Consider the following 7,066-nt stretch of genomic DNA (forward strand, 5'->3'; position numbering starts at 1 on the left):
AATTGGTATCTCCACATAGGCAATAGAAATCATACTATGTGAAGATGAAACTGAAAGGAAATCAATGACTTTTACCTCCATTATTGAGTTGGAAAGAACTGATGAGGGCTACTCATCATCTGGTTTTGGTGGTTCACTGTCTGTCTCAAAGGATTCCCCAACTTCTTTCCTGATATACCCAAGTCCTGCCTAATGGGGTAATTCTTCTACTATGATGACGTTGACAATGCCTTGGCCATTAATTCCCAAGCCTTTTCCTTCATAACCCATTTTCTTCAATAGTTTAGAGCCAATTCCTGTGGTATGATTTTCAAAAACACTGAAATCATCATCTGAACACATACATGAATTTAGATAATTACTTTTTACCTCACATGGGTCATGTTGCTGATTTTCCAAGGACTCGTCCTTAGCTTGCAGCTGTCGTAGAAAAATATGTTTTTCCTCTTTCTCTTCATGACGAAGCGTCTTCAATTCAACATTCTTTGTTTGAAGATTTTTTTTGTTGTGCTTTAGTTCTTGCAGGGCCTTTTCCGTGGCTTGCAACTGAAGTTGCAATTGCTCCTTTTCATCTGTCTCTTTTTGTAAAGCTTCATACATTATTTCCATCCTTTTGGAAATTTTTAGCATGGTCTCATACATCGATTTTTCATCCTATGTTGTTGCACATTCCATTGTTCATGCTTGCAATTCACATCCATGAAAAGACCGCTCTGATACCAAACTTGATCTGGGAGTTGAGTCAACTCGAATCAAAGTTACACCTATAGGAAGCCTAACTCCCAAAATCTAATACAATGAGTTATGAGGTTCTATAAATATAAAACGGTTGGGTGTCCATGGACATTCCCCTTTATGACTCTTCACCTTCCCTCATGACTCTTCAACTACTACCTGACTATTACTTTCTACTATTGACACTTGGTCTTTTGCTTTTACAACATGTTTACATTATAGTCTATGCATGTATCCATGTGAGACAAAAATAGGCTTGATTAAGCCATGCAAGACATCACTAAGGCTGAGACAGTTGTGAGAAGACTAAATCTTCGACATCCTCACGATGATCAATGGTGGTGAATTGATGCGAGGCTTCGTAGTATGTTATGGTGTCTACGTGCTCTATAATGACATCCTTTTGGAAGCAAACTCTTGCCTCCATTGCATCCGGTTACACTGATTTGGCATCTCTATCCAACTCATTAGATAACATGTGCATCATACTCTTAAGTGTAGCTAGACCAACAACATACTTATGCATAATGTCTACGCTCATCTGCAAATCTGCACTGGTGGATAGGCGTATCAATTGATCAAATTACATGTCAAGTTCTAGTCAGAATTGGTTCTTCGACTTTGCCTCAGTGAGTGTGCCAATGGATGGGATTGAATGAGTGCACATAATGACATCCATGCTTATGAACACCCATGCATGTGAAATCTGCAAATTGGTAATGAACTGCGAGAGTCGCTCATAGTTCCGGATATGACCTCGGATGTGTGCCTTCAACTCTACTGCCTTTGGCTTCAACATCTCTGGCAAGTGCAAAGGGGATCCTTTGTACGTCATTGTCCATATTTTCATGTGATCAACAACAGTGTGCAGATTGACAAGATGCGTGCTCTCCTAGCACAACGCTGCTTCCAACCATTAATATGGACAACTAACTTATGCATGGTGATGAACCTAGAGTACAACTTCTGCATGACTGTCTCGAGAGACAATACTTCATCTAGTATCGTTGTCCTCAACTCTTCTCTCACAGAAGTTCTAACCTACTCTCCTCCCTACTCAACCACGTATAACTCCTTAGCCATGTTCTTATTCTTAGTTATTATGACTCTAACACTCAAGTTGGTGGCTTCGGCATATGATTTAGTAGCATTGACCAATGCAGCTAGATATCTACGCATATCGGACATGATCACTCACTCTTCAAACTGCATAGGAGATACATGGGCATCTGAAGTAGGAACTCTTCATGATTGCACAACTATGTTTTGTGACTTGTCAAAATACATGTTGTGCATCTCCACCTCCAGATTATCTTCACAGATTTTAGTGTCTCCTTGATCACTTGGGCCTTGCTCTGCTTCCAGGTATAGTGAGGACAGTGGGGTGACCTTTTGGTTCTAAGGCATGAGGTCAATATCTTGATCTGACTCTGGCTGAACCATATCCATCTCCATTTTCTCTAGCATCTATTTAATCTCTTGAGAAAAGTCCTTCTCACTTGATTGCTCAGCCTCTCTACATTGTGCCAGCTGCTCGAATGAGTCAATAACTTGTATGGGCACAGTTTCATCAATCTATCCATGTTGCGCCTCCTACTATTCATGTTCCTGCTGCACTTCCTTCTCTCTTCTGTGTAGCTCAAGTTCTTCCCTAAGTTGTTGCCTCAACTCCTACAACTCCTTTTCTGCTTCCTCCATATTCTACTTCTCTCTTTTCCTTTACGCAATCCTTTTGTCACCTATTAGCCTCAATCTCCAAAGCTACTTCCAACACAAGTGGCTTTTCTTTGAACTTGCATCTTTGCTCTGCCTCTGCGATGTCAACAACCTTCCTCTTACCTATGTGAAGCGCTGGTCTTCTGCACTCTGCTACTGCTGATGATGCTGCTCTATGAGATGTTGGTGCCTTTTGCTTTTCTAACCACTCTACATCTATGCTGACAAGGTCATTGAACCTTGAGAAGTGATAGTAGTATCTCCATGGGTCTTCCTCAGGCCAATGACACACCCCGTGGATCCAAGGATGTTGCACTCTCAGATAGTGGTCTTTCACTAAGCAATGCGGGTCATATGGATTGAAACTTCTAGTATCAACGTTATCATGCTGAAGATTCTGGATATCATGCAACCCGATCTGTAGAGGAAGAGTGGGTCAGGTTGCCTCCTTCTTCCTATCTAGTCTCCCTGACAATCCTATCCAAATGTGACATGAAACTTCTTGCATGAAGAGATTATACATGGAAAAATTTTGTAAAACATGTGGTGCCATCTCTACACTATACATCTGGATGAAGGTGCCAAGGGGTGAGGCATACCAATGTGCTATGTGGATTAATGCCTCCATTGTTTCCTGCGACATGCAAGGTGGATCCTACTCAAAGATAATATTGTATATTGGGGTGAATAAGTGGTTTGATAGCTGTATGCTAACTCTACAGAAGCTACATTCAAAGAGCAACCTGCAATAGGCATGCACAAAGGTTTCTGAAGGTGTCCATGCCTAATGCAAGCCTGGGAATTGCTGATGAGTGCAAACTGCATTCAGTATGGAAGAAAACAATGATAGCTTCACTTGCTAGCCCTTTGGTGGATGTTGGGATTCCATTAATTCTTCCCTCAACCTGACAGCCAACATTTCAGACAAGTGGAAAGGTCTTCCTTGACTCGCTTGTTCATCAAACATAATCACCCAACTCCGCGGGAAGGTCTCTCTACTCTCTTGTCAGTATAGGTGGCATGTGACGATGACCAAGAGCTGATATTCCTTCCGTGGTATCCTTGTATTGTACACTTTGTTGGGTGTTGTCATAAACTTGAATGGATCTTTCACCCAACTCTTTAAGATGTCTCTAGTGTTTGCATTGCTACTGGGTCTGGTGAAGGCTATATCCATTGTGATCACCAGCTATGGCAAGTGATACATCTCTTGAAATTCCTTCGCTCTCAAGGTATAAAGTTATGTTCCACTAATATTGCTTAACGCCATTGTATCTGGATCAGTATGTGAGACAATCCAGTGTATCATGTCCGCGCATGCAAGCGCGGGATACCTCCAGGCAATCTGATACAAGCCAGACTTGTGAATGTTGGCATAGACCATGCGGTCTTCTAGATTCTCCTCAAATGTGCCTGAAGATGTGTTAGTGATGCCCTACCATTTCATATTGATCTCCTTGTCTATGAACAACTTAGTGTCTTCATAGATGGGCAGGCTCATAAACACTTGCTCAACTACATCTCTAGTTTCACTCTCAATGGTATCCTTTGACCCTTCTCTCTTGAAAGCCATTGTACATGTATTGTTAAGCAATGGAAGAAAACCTATGATAGGTGGAGACAGACCAACACTCATGGAAAGAACAATGTCATTTAAAAACCAAAACAACTTGGGGACTGACAGGCAACACACCTAGGTGACTAACTGGAAATATTGCACAATTTTCACTGGGAGATTGGGAGACTGACTACCAAAACATCGTAGAACACAGTCTGGACTGTTAGCGTACTAAATGACTACTGAAATTGTGCAAGGTGAAATCCACCTTTGCCTGTTGAGGACTGAAACCGTGCAATGCACAGTTTCAGTCAGCAATGACTGCAACCCAGAAAATTGGATCTGTGCAATTTTGGGGGCCAGTAGGGAAATTCTTCTCAGAATTGTGTAGAGAAAGATTTGAGGCTAGTGTTGGGCCAACTCTACATAATTTCTGGGAAGAATGGAGAGCCTTCATTCTCAGAAATGCATAGTGCAAGTTGGGCAAGGCAAGGTCCGAGCCAAGGTAGCCTAGACCCGTCAACGGGTGACTGAAAACATGTAAAGGCTGAATGCATGGCGAAGTTGAGTGTGGAAAAGAGTGAATGATTGTGCATGCAAACAATGAGTGCAAGATTCAGAAAATGGGAAAGCAAGTAAATGTGTGAAGCGATTCATCGAAATGACAACCCTAAGTGCATAAACAATGTCATGCATGGAACATTAGTGAGATGCAATGAGAAACTTGAAACAATGCTTCTACAATCTAACATGCATTAAAACGACAATGGGTGTTCAACAAAATGAAGAAAACAACACTCAAACAAACCAAAATACAAAAAGTAACAGAAAAGCAGTAAAAGACATGAAAAGTGGAGTTACTCGGAAAACGATGAGATGAATGTGTCAAATGATATTAGATGCGATGTGGGATGTCGGATGTTCAAGATCAATCTGAGCAATGAGATCTGAAGTGTTGAATAAATAATTTTGACAAGATCGAGGCTTATGACACACATGCCACAAATCTACGAAAAAGCGACACTTGGTGGGAGGTTTCTAAAACAAATTTTGCATGTAACTTGTAATTGCTAAAAATGGATCGCTAAAATCTAGGGATTATTTTTCTTTTTTATTTTTTTGTTTTTCTTGAAAAGCAGCCCATGCATGCAAGTGAATATTGCTTAGTCCTAGAGGGAACCGGTCAACTTGGGAGCACATCCAGCAACCTACAAGACTTGGAGAACTCCTTTTGCACAGTTTTTGGGGTGAGCTAGTCTAGTTTTCCCTTGAGGCTTTGCACAATTTCTGGACTAAAGCTTTCGCTGGATGCCAGAATTACACAATTTTTTAGAGCAAACTGAGTGATGGACTTGTATGTGCAATTTCTAGAGGGATGGTTGCCAGGATTCCTTGTGCATTTTTGGAGAGCAGCAGGGAGCCTTGATGGATTGCGCAATTTCAGTGAGGAAGGTTGGTTCCCCTCCAGATTTGCACAATTTTTCAGGTGAGCATCACAGCCAGAAAATGACCAAGCTCTGGAATGTCATCCTACCTAAGGGAGGCAAACAAGCTGGCAAGAATAGACTGGTATGCCACTGAAACTCAACTGAAGCATATGTACCTGTATAGTGAAACACATGCTACTAAGGATGGTTGGTAGGGAGGCTCCAAAAGGAATCTAAGGCAAAATTTTGGAGGGTGGTTGTAGCTGCTACAACAATAGAGAAAGAGGATTAAAATGTTGGACCAATTCAACAGTAAGGAACTACATTCAATAAGATAGACTATTACAAGTAGATACAAGGGAAGGTCCTTGTTAGTCACTACTGAGTTATTACCAAGGAAGGCCCTTATTACCCATTATTGATTTTGTTATTACCAAAGTTGGACTTTGGAGCACTTTGTTGCCTCCCACTTTTATCAAGAACGATTACAATGTTGAGTGTTTCTTTAGTATTCAATGAATAATTGCTTCAATTTTGAAGAGATAAAGTAATATTTTAATTGGAAACATATGACCTGATATAAGGTTGTAATATTGATTTATTTATTGAACCCAAAAACATGAAAACTAGAAACAAAGTTTAATGACTTTGTTGTCATGTTTTTTTCATGGTGAAATTCTAGAGAAGAGATTGAAACCACTTATTACATTATTAAATAAGTATTTAATAATCCTGTTACACCACCACATGGATAATGGATGCATATTTTATTTGATGAGAAAGTAATATTACTATAAGAGAAAACTATTTATCTTGTTTTTTGTGCATGATGGATTGGATTTACAATGGAAATCTATGTTGTTTTTATAGGTAGTTCCATATGAAAGATTTGAAATTAGAAAGGCTTATCTCTTTCTAAAAGGTATGATATTTCGTTTGAATTCACATGAGCTAGATGAAATTCATTTTGGTTGCATATATGCATGGGAGCTAGTAGTAATTAAGTTTTGTTGTATTTGAAGTAGCTTAATATTTTTCTCTAGCCATTATAATAAAGGAGAGTTCTACTCATCTATTTTAAAGTTCATGTTATGGTCTCAATGATTTGGATCCTTTAGTCAAATTAAATGATATATAAGTGAGCCGAAAGGAAACAACCAAGTTTGCTCCCCAACATGATTTCTCAACTTGTACTGTTATTTTTTAAATTACTGTTTTACATGGTGATGGCCGTATATATGAAATTCTAGGAATTTCTACCTATTTATTATTATTATTTCTTCATCAGTACTACATTTTCTATTTTCAATGTATGTGTTGTTTTTTGGACAAGGCCTTTCCTTTCTATCCATAAAATGGAGATACAGATAGTCACCCATGTTCACAAGTTCAATGGATGTAAATTAACTAGATATAAAAGATTAAAAATAGTACAAAGATGTCAATATCTATATTTTGTTCTTATCTCATTGTGACAATGGTTTGTCACACTAAGGATATCTATCTGGTTTTTCACTACCATGAAAAGTCACGAGTAGATTCTAATGTCTCAACGGTTACAATCATTGTTGAATTTTACTTAGAAGCTAGTGCCTATGATTGGAAATGATCCTAACATACCCTTTTCTAA

This window comes from Pinus tabuliformis, chromosome 1_2, assembly GCF_031772625.1.
Source record: "Pinus tabuliformis cultivar Carrire ecotype Pingquan chromosome 1_2, CPIR1, whole genome shotgun sequence".
NCBI lineage: Eukaryota > Viridiplantae > Streptophyta > Pinopsida > Pinales > Pinaceae > Pinus > Pinus tabuliformis.